The sequence below is a fragment of the Physeter macrocephalus genome, chromosome 10 (genome assembly GCF_002837175.3).
Source record: "Physeter macrocephalus isolate SW-GA chromosome 10, ASM283717v5, whole genome shotgun sequence".
In the NCBI taxonomy this organism is placed as follows: Eukaryota; Metazoa; Chordata; class Mammalia; order Artiodactyla; family Physeteridae; genus Physeter; species Physeter macrocephalus.
This window is the reverse complement of record NC_041223.1, coordinates 54,231,289-54,246,670: the sequence shown is the minus strand read 5'-3', so window position 1 is coordinate 54,246,670 and position 15,382 is coordinate 54,231,289. Positions and strand designations below refer to the sequence as shown.

General features: G+C 37.9%; 1 protein-coding gene across 5 annotated transcripts in view; it reads right to left on the bottom strand.

The window, feature by feature from the left end:
* The window catches only part of ATG5 (autophagy related 5), a 124,558-nt gene that overhangs the window by 69,451 nt on the left and 39,725 nt on the right, over positions 1-15,382 (bottom strand). The window lies entirely within an intron of this gene.

Below are 15,382 nucleotides of genomic sequence, written 5' to 3'. Positions count from 1 at the left end.
GGTCCGGGAGGATCCCACACGCCACGGAGCGGCTGGGCCTGTGAGCCATGGCTGCTGAGCCTGCGCGTCCGGAGCCTGTGCTCCACAGCGGGAGAGGCCACAACAGTGAGAGGCCCGTGTACAGCAAAAAAAAAAAAAAAAAAAAAAAAAAGTAAACAGTCTTACTGAAATGACAGCATACTATTGATTCATTTGTCATTTAATAGTCACCTCAACAAAAATAAAATAATCCTCATCATCCAGAAACAATTATAGCTAAGTTTACAATAAGAAGTTCACATGGTTATGTTTACATACAAGAAGAGTTAACTGATTAAATAACTTTTTAATTTGTTTACATGTCAAAGTCCTTTTGTTTAAAGAATATAGTTCCAAATACAGCCTAAATGAGTCACTGTAACAACTGAACATAGTAGTTCTCAAAGGCTGAGTTGGTGGAACAGATGAGAAACTTCATAAATAAATTGGCCCAGGCTTTAGACTTTCAAACACATCTTACAAGGCTGTTTGTGATGACAGTGATAATTCATGTAAAGTACCCAGGACAGAACTTGGGGATTCAATAAATGATCACTGCTACTTTAATGGAGAAGCAGTTTTTTTTTTTTTTTTTTTTTTGTGGTACGCGGGCCTCCCTCTGCTGTGGCCTCTCCCGTTGCGGAGCACAGGCTCCGGACGCGCAGGCTCAGCGGCCATGGCTCACGGGCCCAGCCGCTCCGCGGCACGTGGGATCCTCCCAGACCGGGGCGCGAACCCGGCTCCCCCGCATCAGCAGGCGGACGCGCAACCACTGCGCCACCAGGGAAGCCCGAGAAGCAGTTTTATGCATTAATTCTACATCACCTCTCTCAGGGCAGTGGTACTCAAATGGGGTGATTCTGCCGCCTAGGGGATATCTGGCAATGTCTGGAGACATTTTTTAATGTGATGACTGAGAACAGAGAGTAGTGTGCTTCTGGCATCTAGTGAGTGGGCAGAGGCCAGGAATGCTGCCAAACATCCTATAACGCACAGGACAGCCCCTCCCTGCCGCCACCCCAACATCAAAGAATTATCCAGTCCAAAATATCTAATGGTGCCAACAATGAGAAATCCTGCTCAAGAGTAGTGGCTCTCAAACTTTAGTGCATCACAATCACCTGGAGGGGTGCTGGACCACAAGTTACTGGGATCTGCCCCAGAGTTTCAGACTCAGTTGGTTTAGGATACATTTCTAGTCAGTTCCTAGCTAAAACTGATACTTCTGTCCCATTGTCTACACTTTGAGAAACACTGCTCTAGAGAAAAATGATCAGGAGCTAATTGACAAAACAAAAAAAAATATTACGAAAAGTAAGTACACTTGGGGTTTTCCATTCTCTTGAGGAGAATTACGATATTAAGTTTCAAAACAAAAGATTCATTTAAAAACAAAATAAGTTAAAATATATATGCACATATACCTTAACATAGGTCTTGGCAATTTTTTTCAGTCTGACATCAAAAGCAAAACCAACAAAAGCAAAAATAAACAAGTGGAACTACATCAAACTAAAAAGCTTCTGCTCAGCGAAAGAAATCATCAACAAAATGAAAAGACAACCTACTGAATGGGAAAAAATATTTGCAAATCATGTATCTGATAAGTGGTTAATATCCAAAATATATTAAAAAAAACTCATACAACTCAATAGCAAAAAACCCCTAAACAATCCAATTTAAAAATGGGCAGAAGATCTGAATAGACATTTTGAAAGACATATAGATGGCTAACAGGTAGATGAAAAGTACTCAGCATCACTAATAATAAGGAAAACACAAATCAAAACCACAATAAGATCACCTCATGGGCTTCCCTGGTGGCACAGTGATTAAGAATCCGCCTGCCAATGCAGGGGACGTGCGTTCGAGCCCTGGTCCGGGAAGATCCCACATGCCAGCGGAGCAACTAAGCCTGTGCACCACAACTACTGAGCCTGCGCTCTAGAGCCCACAAGCCACAACTACTGAGCCTGCATGCCACAACTACTGAAGCCCGCGAGCCTAGAGCCCGTGCTCCACAACAAGAGAAGCCACCGCAATGAGAAGCCCGCGCACCTCAACGAAGAGTAGCCCCCGCTCGCCACAACTAGAGAAAGTCCGCGCACAGCAATGAAGATACAACACAGCAAAAAAAAAAAAAAAAAGATATCATCTCACACCTGTCAGAATGGCTACTGTCAAAAAGAAAAGAGATAACAAGTGTTGGCAAGGACGGGGAGAAAAGGAAAGGCTGTGCACTGCTGATGGGAATGTAAACTGGTACAGCCAGTATTTTAGTTATTTTTAGTTATTTTATAACTGGTAAGGTACAGCATGGTGAGTACAGTTCATAATACTGTATGGCATATTTGAAAGTTGCTAAGAGAGTAGATCTTTAAAGTTCTCATCACAAAAAAAATTTTTTTACAACTATGTAAAATGACATGTTAACTAGACTTATTGTGGTAGTGAGCACTTTGCTATATATACAAATATTGAATCATTATATTGTACACCTGAAAATAATATAATGCTACATGTCAATTATACCTAAATTTAAAAAATTAAAAACTAAAATCGAAATATAAAAACAAAGTAAGTTAAACTATATATGCATATATACCTGTGTATATATATATGTGTTTTGTGTTTGTGTGTACACCGTGTTTTGTTTTTTTTAAGAAGAAAGAGGAATCATACTGTAAATTCAAATAATAATAATAGGTCATGAGTCCAAGAGTGAAAATCAATATCCAGATATTGATATTGGATCAATATCTGACAGATGTTCACCTGCACTTCCTTTATATAGGGTACCAACATTCACCAGAAAAAGCTTCTTGAAACTTCCCAAACTTACCTTACAAAAAAGTGACAGTACGTTACAAGGCATACATTTTTTTAAAGTTTTTTAACTGGACCAGATAAATAAAAGATATGATAAGGTAGTCTTCTTACTGTAGATAATTTGGAATTCTATTTAAAATGACACTACAAACTAAACCTTTGTATTCCTGCAACACTAAGAGTTCACTAAAAATATTTTCAAGTAGTGATCAGAGTTTAGACTGAAGTATAAATCTAGTCTCATAGATTTGTACATTTATCAACTGAATCTCATACACAAAAATGTATTCTCTCTACCACTGATTAACTCTGGAACATATGACCATTCACTGTAATTAATGGACTCTTTTCAATAAACTTATGTTAGTATAATTTGTAGTGTATTATGAAATAACTGTCTAAATGTTTTCACCAAGTTTTATTATCCATGATGTTCACTGCCAAGTATACCCAAAGCACTGTAAGAAGCTATGATCCAAATTATTACCAAATTTATTTATTCATTCAAATCATGTAATTCCCAAGAGTAATCTTTCTCCAGAAGCCAATAAAGTATCTTTATGATTTTATATTAAAACACAAATGCATAAACTTTTTAGATTTTCATCATTGTTTCTAATTACAGAAAGTTAGAATACCAAGAGATTGATTTAAAACGTAGCATAATATAGTAAAATGCTTGTTTGTCCAACAGTAAAACTTGAATGCTCAAGCAGGTTACAACTTTTCTCTAAGCAAATTTCTCACAAAGTTGTAGATTCTTGAAGCTACACACACAGCTTCAGACTGAACTTATTCATCTTACTATACTGCAGACAAAACAATAAGGGAAACGACTATCTCAGCTGTATGCAGAAAAAAAGCAAAACACAGTGGATATAAAGAACTCTCAAACATTAGGAATATATGGGATTGCTCCATATTCACTGCCTTGTATCACTGGGACATTAACTGTCATATCCTTTAAGATAAAATAATAAACGGCACTTATTGTTAAAGTAAATGACTATGAAATTAGAAGCTGCAACATTCGATTCAAATCTGTTAAGCTTTCTTCATCTACTGACACACACTCACAATACTTAATTCTATCAACATCGAACTCAAAGCATCTGCACGTGAATGTCTGAGACACATTTCAAACTGTTTTTTTTTAATTTATTTTTATTTATTTACTTTTGGCTGCGTTGGGTCTTTGTTGCTGCACACGGGCTTTCTCTAGTTGCGGTGAGCGGGGGCTACTCTTCGTTGCGGTGCGTGGGCTTTTCATTGTGGTGGCTTCTCCTGTTGTGCAGCACAGGCTCTAGGCACGCGGGTTCAGAAGTTGTGGCTCACGGGCTCTACTGCATGCTCAGTAGCTGTGGTGCACAGACTTAGCTGCTCCTCGGCATGTGGGATCTTCCCAGACCAGGGCTCGAACCTGTGTTCCCTGCACTGGCAGGTGGATTCTTAACCACTGCACCACCAGGGAAGCCCACATTTAAAACTTTTGCCTTCAAGGCTGACCTTCTCAATTTGGCTTTGTTCCCCATCCCAAACCTATTTTTTATCTAGTTATTTCATATCATGGTATAAAGCACTACTATCCATCTAGTTGCCCAAGTCAGAACTCAGGAATGATTCTTTCCTTTCTTTCAACCTAAACTTGAAACCGTACACAAGCCCCTGTTGTCCCTGTCCTTTGAAGTAAAAGGCTTTTGCTTTAGTTTCCCAGGCCTCCCTTGTGTCTCAAAAGGCTGACTCAAGAGTTAATGATTAGGAAATGTGAAGATGTAGAAATAAAGAATAGCTGTTGGGCTGGAAAACTGGTAACAATTTAGACTATAAATCCACCACACAGCACAGTCACCCAACTCCCAGGTCCCTGAAAGATAAAGATAAAGGCCTGACACACATTCCTGAGTTGTTTTTAAAGGAAGCATGCCCCCACCAGATGGAAACTGCTGACCACAAGAACACAGATCCCAGTCTGGTTGAAACCAGAAGGTTGATGACGCTTGGAACTTCACCTTGATGCCAACCAGTCAGAGAACTGTGCAACAGCTGATCACACACGCTGCAGCCCCTCCCTCACATTGCCTTTAAAACCCCTTCCCTGAAAGCCATTGGTGAGTTTGGGTCTTTTGAGCATGAACTGCCCATTCTCCTTGCTTGGTGCCCTGCAGTAAACACTGTACTTTCCTTCACCACAACCCAGTGTCAGTAGATTGGCTTTACTGTGTGTGGGTGAGCAGACTCAAGTTTGGTTTAGTAACAACCTAACACCCCATCTAATAATAGATTCTGTCAATGCTACTTCCAAAATAAACCCCAGATTTACTGACTTTTCTCCATCTCTACCATCATCACCCTAAAGGCCACCATCATCTTATGCCTGGACCTACTACTACAGACTCTCCACTTCCACTCTTGGCTCCCTCTATTCCACCCTCTATTCAGCAGCTACAATGTTCTTCCATCATATTCTGCATCTCATCACTCTCCTGCTTAAAAATCCTCCAATGGCTTCGCAATGCACTTAATATCACAACTCTTTCCTTGGGCTTCCCTGGTGGCGAAGTGGTTAAGGGTCCGCCTGCCAATGCAGGGGACACAGGTTCTAGCCCTGGTCCAGGAAGAGCCCACATGCCACTGAGCAACTAAGCCCGTGTGCCACAACTGCTGAGCCTACGCTCTAGAGCCCACAAGCCACCACTACTAGGCCCGCATGCCACATCTATTGAAGCCCACGTGCCTAGAGCCCGTGCTCTGCAATGGGAGAGGCCGCTGCGATGAGGAGCCTGCACACCACAACGAGGAGTGGCCCCCACTTGCTGCAGCTGGAGAAAGCCTGTGTGCAGCAATGAAGACCCAACACAGCCAAAAATAAAAATAAATAAAATTTTTTAAAAATTTCTTTTCCTTGACTTGAAAGGCCCTATATCACCTAGATCTTTCCCATTTCTCTAACCTCACTGCATGTCACTCTTCCTTCTTGGTCACTGGCCAAGACACACTGGCCTTCTTTTTATTTTTTAAAATGTACCAAACTCCTTTTTGCTTCATGTTCTTAAAACATGCCATTCCCTAATGTGACTAGTTCCCTTTCATCCTTAAGATTTCAGCTTAAATATCATCTTCTCAAACAGGTCTTTTATAACTACCTTAATAAAAACAGGCCCAATCCCTAATGATCTCTATTCTCAGCACTGTTTATTGCTTTCAAAATAGGGTAAGATCACTGCCAAAAGGATGCTTTCTGTCGCACAAAACTTAGGGAAAGAACCAGATAATAGAAAAGTGACATTTTTGCTACATAGAATTTTTTCCTTTTTAAATGATGAGACTATACTATAGATTGTTCTCACAGGTAGAGGGGAAATATAACAAGCACACTAGAGGAAAACGGTATCCTAGGGAAAAACAACTTACGTTCTCTCTCACTTTTGGTAAAAGCTACTAATAGGATTAAGTCTTCAAAAGTACCTAGCATTTTTCCCCACCTCAGGGGCTTTGCCCCTGCCATTCCCTCTGCCTAGGAAGGTATTATGAACCCCAGATAAATGTATGGTCCTGCTTTAGGTCTTCATTTAATGTCATCCAATCAGTGAGGCCTTCTGAGACCACCTGATTAAAAACAGCAATGCCCTCTCCCAACACAGCCCTTTCTCATCTTTCCCTGCTTTTTCTCCCACAGCACCCCTCATCATCATAAGGTGCATAATGTATTTTACTTTTATATATACTTATTGTCTGTCTCCCCCATGATAATTTAAGCTGCATAAGGGCAGGAAATTCAGTCTATTTTGTTCACTACTTTATCTCCAGTATGGATTCAATAATTACCTGTTCAATGAATTAACATTAAAATGACACCCATAAAAGATGAACCAAGTTATAGCAGGAATGTGATGGTTAATTTTATGCATCAACTTGACTGGCCACAGATGCCCAGATTAAACATTATTTCTGGGTGTGCCTGTGAGGCTGTTTTGGGATGAGATTAGCACATGAATATGTGGCATTTCAGTAGACTGCCCACCCCAATGTGAGTGGACATCATCCAATCAGTTGAGAACCTGAAGAGAACAAAAGGAAAGGCAGAGGAAATAGGAATCTGCCCCCCTTTTTCCTGCCCCGTTGCTTGAGCTGAGACATCTCATCTTTTCCTACCATTGAACTGGGATTTATACCAGCAGCATCCTTGGTTCTCAGGCCTTGAAACTCAGTGTGAATTACACCACTGACTTTCCTGAGTCTTCAGCTTGCAGAGGGCAGATTGTGGGACTTGTAAGACTCCAAAATCACATGAACCAGTTCCTCATAATAAATTTCTCTGTGTGTGTGTGTGTGTGTGTGTGTGTGTATTCATTCTATTTCTCTGGAGAATCCTGACTAATAAAAGGAGTATGTAAGAAGAGTGGCAGGAAGGTCAACACCAAGCACAAGATGAGGTTTATTTAAAAAAAAAAAAAAAGGGGGGGGGGAGGAAAAACAAAACGAGCTTTATAAACCATGTTTGGCAAAGAAAGAACGAACGCATGGAGAACATTATTGGGAAAGATGGTTATCATATTAAGAGATGACAGAGAGAAAGCTAAACTATCCAACTTCTGTTTAGTTTCCATTTTCTTCAACAAGAGAATGATTTTCAAAGAAGAAAGTGTGAAAACTTAGCTAAAATAAAAATGATGCTTCAAAAGATTCAGACGTAACAGTAGGTACTCTGCTTTAAATTAATGCAAGGCTTCAGACAAAGGAAAATTACTTCAGAGGACACTAAAAGAACTTAAAGATAGGATTACAAAACCAATGCCAATAATCTTAGGAAACAATGGAAAATGAGAGAGGTGCCTGAGGTCAGCAGTCAGGCAAATGTTTCAACCTAAAAATATGAATGGATTTTATCAACTGGTAAGCCTGACGTCAATCTTTAGCAAAGTTTTAGAATGTTTTTGAGCATTCAGAAAGTAAAACAATAATTAGTAGAAATCAGCATAAATTTTAAAATACTTATAGCATCAAACTGACCATGTTTCTTTTTATGACAGTATTAAGGTACTGGATACCAAAAAAATGATTTATCTTAATGTAACAATAAAGATCTCCTTCTGGGTGTCTGTAAACTGGATGAGTGTAGTTAGGCACACTCAACAGTTTCTAAAATGTCTGGGAACCAACTATGACAGTTTTCATTCTATTACCCACCACATTCAACCAAATACTAAATCCTAGCAAGTCTACATCTCAAATATTTCTCAAAACCGTCCACTTCTCTCTACCTTCAAGACTGCCCTGTAGTCTGAAAAATTCATCTGCTACCTAACCACTGGAATGGACTCGTACTTGGCCTTTTAATTCCATATTTGTTCCCTTCTAATTCATTAACCATACAGTAGTCAGAGATAACTTAAAAAAGAACATCTGATTCCTTTATATCCCTGCTTATAAGCTCAGCAGTCCCCTATCTACCCCACCTCACTCCCTGGAGATTAAGTTCAATATCACTAAAATGTCCTATCAGACCCTGAATAGATAGGGTCCTCTATCCAATTTGCAGTGTTATCTACTTGCCACTCTCAATCTTGATCACCATGCTCTAGTCAGAATAGCCTTCTGGAGCCTTATAAAGAAAACTGAGGCCTTGGAGAACCACTGATTAAACACAGAAGAACCACAGGAGGCTTGAAGGGGGTAGTCCAAGTAACATGGTTTTAAAGTTTTGCTTAAAGGAAGTAAAAGTACCCCTTATATAAAATTTTGATTTTGGAAAAAAAAAAAAAAAAAAAGAATAGCCTTCTTAGAGCCCCTAGAATTTATTAAGCTCTTTTCTCCTCAGCCTAACCCAGATCATTCCCTGTGCCTGGAACACTTTCATCACAACCACACTGCTCTCTATCCCTTCCTCTATAACTCAAGATACAAATGTAATAATTATTTAAAGGCTATCTGTTTAATGTCTGCCTCCCCCACCAGAATGTGAACTCTGAGGGAAGGAACCATGGCTGTCATACTCACCCCAGCACCCCCTATGCCTAGCACAGTGCCTGGCATGTGGTAGATTCTTATAATTAATTGGCTAATCCATACTATCAGGATCTGGGCATAACTCTTGTATAATGATTGTTCTTTCCAAGACTTGATTAAATAACAGAGTATAAAGTCTGTGAAGAATATAAATCTGTGAGCAATATTCGTAGCGCTAGATTAAAGAATGAACATTTCTATAAACTCAAAGTGGGGGAGGGGTGAGAGCAGATGAAACAAGACTGACCATATACTGATAACTGCTGAGATGGGTGATAGGTATGTGGATGCTCATTACACTATTTTCTTTGCTCGTATTTATACAATGTGATCCCAGTGTTCTCATGACTGATAAACATCTGAGTTTTTCTAAAGAAAGGAAGCTTACCAAATAGTGACCTTTCACTGAGACAAAAGGTTCAAGAAGAATACTTATGCTTCCTACGGACAGTTCTACTTAGGAATCTCCTTCCACACCACCTACACATTAGAACAGTACTGACACTGTGATAACAGCAGAGAAATGGAAGCTTCAACATACAGAGTTAAGTCCAAAAATCTCTTGTCTTTCTATTTTAGTAGTCTTTCTATGACACCACATTTATTTCTAGAAAGTTATCTATTGCCTTTTACCTAAGTCCTGCTTGAAAGGACCAGGGAGGAAGAGAGGGAAAGAGGGAGAGGGAAAGAGAGAAAGACGGGGGGAGAGAGAGAGAGAGAGAGAGAGAGAGAGAGAGAGGGAGGGAGAGAGAGAGAGAGGTGGGGAAATAAACAATAATTATTCTTGCAGGAAATCCTCTGGAATCAAGAATATCTAATCACCAGAATTCAGGTGTAAGTGATTACCACTGGACAGTCTTTGAAGCTGAGTCTTGTGAGGTATCATCACCTTGACATTTATAAGAAAACTCCATCTCAGAAGAGTGATCTGCCATGGCCACACAATCAACAGGAGTTAAACAAAGAAAGATCAATGCTCCTTCGGAGCATATGTTAATGATCCAATGCTCCTTCTCGGACCAAGAGATTCTCAGTCCATTACTTATACTACTACATTGCAACTTATAAAAACAAAGCAATGCAATCACAACCCAACTGTCTCTATCATATAAGCCTGTTAGAACCATTGTGTTTCTTTTGCATCACCCACCAAAGTATTTTCAAAATGCTATGACTTATCATAAAATTCACCTTAAGCTAACCACTATTTCCTCTTAAAAACCAGTTTTAAGTTAAAACGGTACACTACCAAATAATTGATTTCTCTAAAAAATTACTTAGCTCAAAAGGATTAACCATACTTTATAAACAATGTAAATTTTCAATATTTAGCAGTGAAAACTTGCATTTATTTGAAGGTCTATGGAATTTATTTGATGCCATCTTTTCTTTTTTGTATACTCAGAAAACCAAAGCTGAAAACTAAGTCATATATTATGCTAAAAATATTTTTTAGAGATTTCCTCAAATCTCTAGCTATGACATTTAATAGAAAATAGCCTGCAAATATAGTGACAAGTGCCTCATAAATAATAAAAATGCTACTTTCTTCTCTTTTTTTGTGGTCATTACCTTTGTTTCACAGGGAGGTTAAATACTTTTATATCTAAAATGAAAACCCATAAAAAACACTGAAAGGCACAGTATGTCTTAAATGAGCTTTCTTGGTTTCAAAAGCTTTTCTTATTTCTCTTTCACAGAGATCTGAAAAATTAAAATTAGCATTTGAAAGTATTCAAAAATTGTTTAAATCGTTTAGTTGCTATGCTGTACAGGTGCAGTTCTGAATGAAATAAATTTACCATCTGCTTTGTCTCAATTCTGACCAGTTTACAATTACACTAACCAACAGGTGAAATGTCTTTGCCCTAACACATCTGTAAGACTTTCTTTTGGATGGAAAAATTCTTAAACATAAAATCCACTTCCATAATTGAAAATTTTAAAGGTACTTCCTCTATTTTATACTAATATTTATTTATAAAAAGCTGTTAACAGTATTTCCTTGTTATACTAGATAGGATTAAAATAAAGGAGTCACTCAGTCAATATTTATTTTGTCCATTCTATGCCTAAGAATATACTAGGTGCTGGGGATACAGAAAATGCATGATACACTCTAACCAAGAGAAATTTATATTCTAGCAGAATACATAAACCATAACTATACCAGAGAGTGAATTATGAGAGCAAGAATGCATATGAATGGACAAGGAGCCATGAGAGCATGAAAATATAAATAGTTCTGCCTCCACTTGGCTGTAGCTTCAAAAAAACAGGATTCATGTTTGTTCTATCACTGCTGGATGATCACTAGCTCCTAGCATAGTGTCAGGCACATATTAGATGTTCAATAAATAGTTTGTTGGCTAAAAAAAAATGAAAGAGGGAAGTTTTCACTTAGAGGGTGACAAGACAGATGAGCATTAAAACATTAAGTAAGAATTAAATAGACAAAAAGGGAGGGAAAGGTTATTCTAGGCAGAAGGAACAGAATGAACTACTATACCCACCTTTCACCAATTTACCTTAATGTAGGTAACATTCAACATTTTACCCCAAAATATATTTTCTACAAACAACCTCTACCCAGCCAAAGATTTTCTAAATGTATATTTCAATTTTTAAAAGTAGAAAATAAACTATCAAGGTCTCCACAGGATACCACATGTAGGATTTTGAGTGTGTAAACTTAATCATTAGCAGTACCAATAAAACCAAACATAATAGCTACAAAAATAATTTATAGCTAAAAGAAGGAACAAAATATATTTTAACCACATACCATTTTAAGTTGGATTTAATGAAACTCAATTTGAAAAGTAATTTAATAAAAGTTAATTAATAAAAATAACTTTAAAATAGTCATATATCCAAGAAAGAATATAAGCTAAGACAAAAATAGGAAAAAAGGAATTTTATAAAAATATATATTCTTTTATATTAAAAAAATAGCAATGAAGCAGTTATTAGACTAAGTCTGATACGTTAAGTTATACCAAGCTCTGAATATGTGACACTGTGAGTCATGCTTCAGATCAATGATAAATACAAGCTGTTGGTTTAATCAACCTTCTATAGGCTGGCAAATGTTTTCTAAAAGGGTTAGAGAGTAAATACTTTAAGCTGTGGGCCACATGGTCTCTTTCACAACTATTTTTTTTTGACTTTTTTTTTTAACATCTTTATTGGAGTATAATTGCTTTACATTGTTGTGTTAGCTGCTGCTGTATAACAAAATTGAATCACCCATACATATACATATATCCCCATATACCCTTCCTTTTGCGTCTCCCTCCCACCCTCCCTATCCCACCCCTCTAGGTGGACACAAAGCACAGAGCTGATCTCCCTGTGCTATGCAGCTGCTTCCCACTAGCTATCTATTTTACACTTGGTAGTGAATAATCTGTCCATGCCACTCTCTCACTTCATCTCAGCTTACCCTTCCCATTTCCCTCTGTGTCCTCAAGTCCATTCTCTAGTAGGTCTGTGTCTTTATTCCTGTCCTGCCTCTAGGTTCATTAGTGTATCAATTTACATTCCCACCAACAGTGCAAGAGGGTTCCCTTTTCTCCACCCTCTCTCCAGCATTTATTGTTTGTAGATTTTTTGATGATGGCCATTCTGACTGGTGTGGGGTGATACCTCATTGTAGTTCTGATTTGCATTTCTTTAATGATTACTGATGTTGAGCACCCTTTCATGTGTTTGTTGGCAATCTGTATGTCTTCTTTGGAGAAATGTCTATTTAGGTCTTCTGCCCATTTTTGGATTGGGTTGTTTGTTTTTTGATCACAACTATTTAACTCAGCTGTTGTAGCATGAAAGTAGCCATAGATGTTACATAAATGAATTGGTGTGGCAGGGTTCTAATAAATCTTTATTTACAAAAACAGGTGGCTGGCTCATGAACACACTTTTTGCCAACCCCTGTTCTAGAGTCTCCAAGTGACTTCTCAATAATTCTTTTTATCAAGACAGCTTTACTTCCTTTCAAACACTTTCACATAAACTGTATTAGTGTTTTGTTAAAGCTTCTAAAAACATTTATAGGAAAACATAGCAGGTATTCTCTTATTTTACAGATAAAGAAACTGAAGCTAAAAGGGATTGAGTGACTTGCCCTAAGGAGCTACCAGAAGAGCTGAGACTAAAAACCACATCTTTGTTACTTCCACAACTCTTACCCATCACCCTCCATACCTAATCCTCTAATGCCCCAACTGAAACAGTTCAATCATTTTTAGAATCCTCTGCTGAATCCCTGGGCTCTCTATAGCTGACTCACCATGCTCACAATAGATTTCAAGAACATCTACTTAAAAGTTCATCTAAACTATTTACTTAAATTCTGAAGACAAATTACTCTCAGATCTCTTCTCTCTTTAGAACATTCCTGTCTTCTTCCATTTAAGCAATCCTCTTATTCACAAGCCTCCTAAAATGTCACTTCATCTACAAATAGCCAGCCAGAAAAAGGAAAAAGTACACCTTCTTAAGGGGTTGTAAACTCTTTTGATCACTTAATAAGAATATGTGTACTCAGTAATATAAATGAAGTGAAAGGCCTGGTGCCTTCCTTTTACAAACCTTACAACCTAATTGAGAAATATCAGAGGTACAAATATGAAACTAAGGAGCAACTCCATGTAACTTGGGTCAAGTCTAAGAAACTTATAAGAAATGTGAAAATTTAATTTTCAGGACACACTGTCATAAAATACATACCTTTTGTACTAATGAAGTCACAGATAATGCCCTGTATTTTGCATAATGAAAGTTTAATAAATATAAAATAACTACAGACAAGTCTGTGAAATGGTAATGATATAATCCAACAGATAAAACTGTATCATTTTTTTTTTTAAGGGGAAAAGAGGGGTCTTCTCTTATTCTAGTTGTTGCCATGAAAGAGCAGCTTATATTGTACCAACTCCTTGTCCAAAAACAACTATCGAAGGTGGACAAAATACAGACAGTCCTTGCTTTGCACAGTAGTGCAGGACTGGAAAAATGACCATGCAACATAAAACCATGCAAAGTGATCTTAATAGTTAATGGGAAAATTTATGATTGTTTTGTGATCTTTTAGAAAATTGTCAAAATATTAAAAACTCTGATGGTTATAAATGTACAGGAAAATGAAAAAAGTAAATAAAACTAATATTTATTTAGTACTGTGTTTAACAGTACACTAATTAAAGCATTAGAAACAGGGAGAATTAAAGTGCTTTATTTGTAAAAATCTTAAGCACAGTTTGAATAGTGCCTGCTTTCTTACAAGCAAGCATCTTTCCTAAACCTTGGCAAATTATCATACTCCTTTCTAAGTTTGGATCAACTTCAAACATGTTACTTGCACTTTCAACACCATGAGATATCCCTGTTCCTTTAATGTGATATTTTTGCCAGTATCACTCCCTCTGGGATAACGTCATCCTTTTCATCACAACCACTTGCCTCATTTGTGTGGAAGAGTTTGCCTTCACTAAGCTCCTGGGGCTGCATATCTAAAGTCTCTCAAATGGTGGTAGTGTCAACAGCCCCACAGTTAGCTATGTCTTCTATAATTCCACTACCTTCTATTCAAATTTCACTTCCAGCATTATCACTTTTTGTTTCTTTGCTACACTTTCATCTTTCTTGGCTAATTCCCTCTTTCAATTATCCAGTTTTACAAAATGTTATGTGGGCTTATCAATGGACACAAGGAGGCAACACAACTGCATGCTTTGCTGTCTGTGAGTGAATTAAATAACAGCGGCATAACTACGATTCACTGACAGACACTGAAAGAAAGTGACCGGTCACTGATCATGACATGTATCTGTTGTTACATAATGACTGGACTGAAGAGCTAACTCTTACGTAATTGTACTTTATGTGATTATTCACAGTTAATACACCATGACAAATTAAATTTGAGCCACATTGTTGGGGAACTGGCATTATTTAACTAAAGCATGTTAACTGAAATTCATGCATATTTGACCTATGCAAAGTGAGAACTGCCTGCATACAGAACTGTGTGTAGGCACGGGAGGGCAATCAATGCAGGCAACATTAAGGAACTATGATGGCTAAGAGAAGAAGAATACATCAGTAAATTGCAGATTCCCCTCAGCTTTTTCCCTGAGTGTATTTTCTAAATCCCAGCCAGGAGAGAGAGAATCTGAGCACAAAGCAAGGCTTCCTGTTCTGAGAAAGCAGAGACTAGAGATTGTGCCCTACTCAGGCGGAAGTATTTTGGTACATACACAGGGTATTCAGTTGCAATTCCAGAAGGATCGTGACTAGGACTAAGGGCACGGCACTTTTTCCAGAAGCTAAACACAGGAAGTTTATACTGTCTTATATTATGGGCAAAGCAATCTTTCTAATGCTAGGGAATCCAGGAAGAGAGGAATGCTAGAAGGGTACAATGTAAGAAAGGTATGACCAAAGGTAGCTTCTTTGTGAAATTTTGTGCACAGAGGCTGGAATTTAAACTTGTACCACCAACCCTAAGATGTACCAATTACTCACA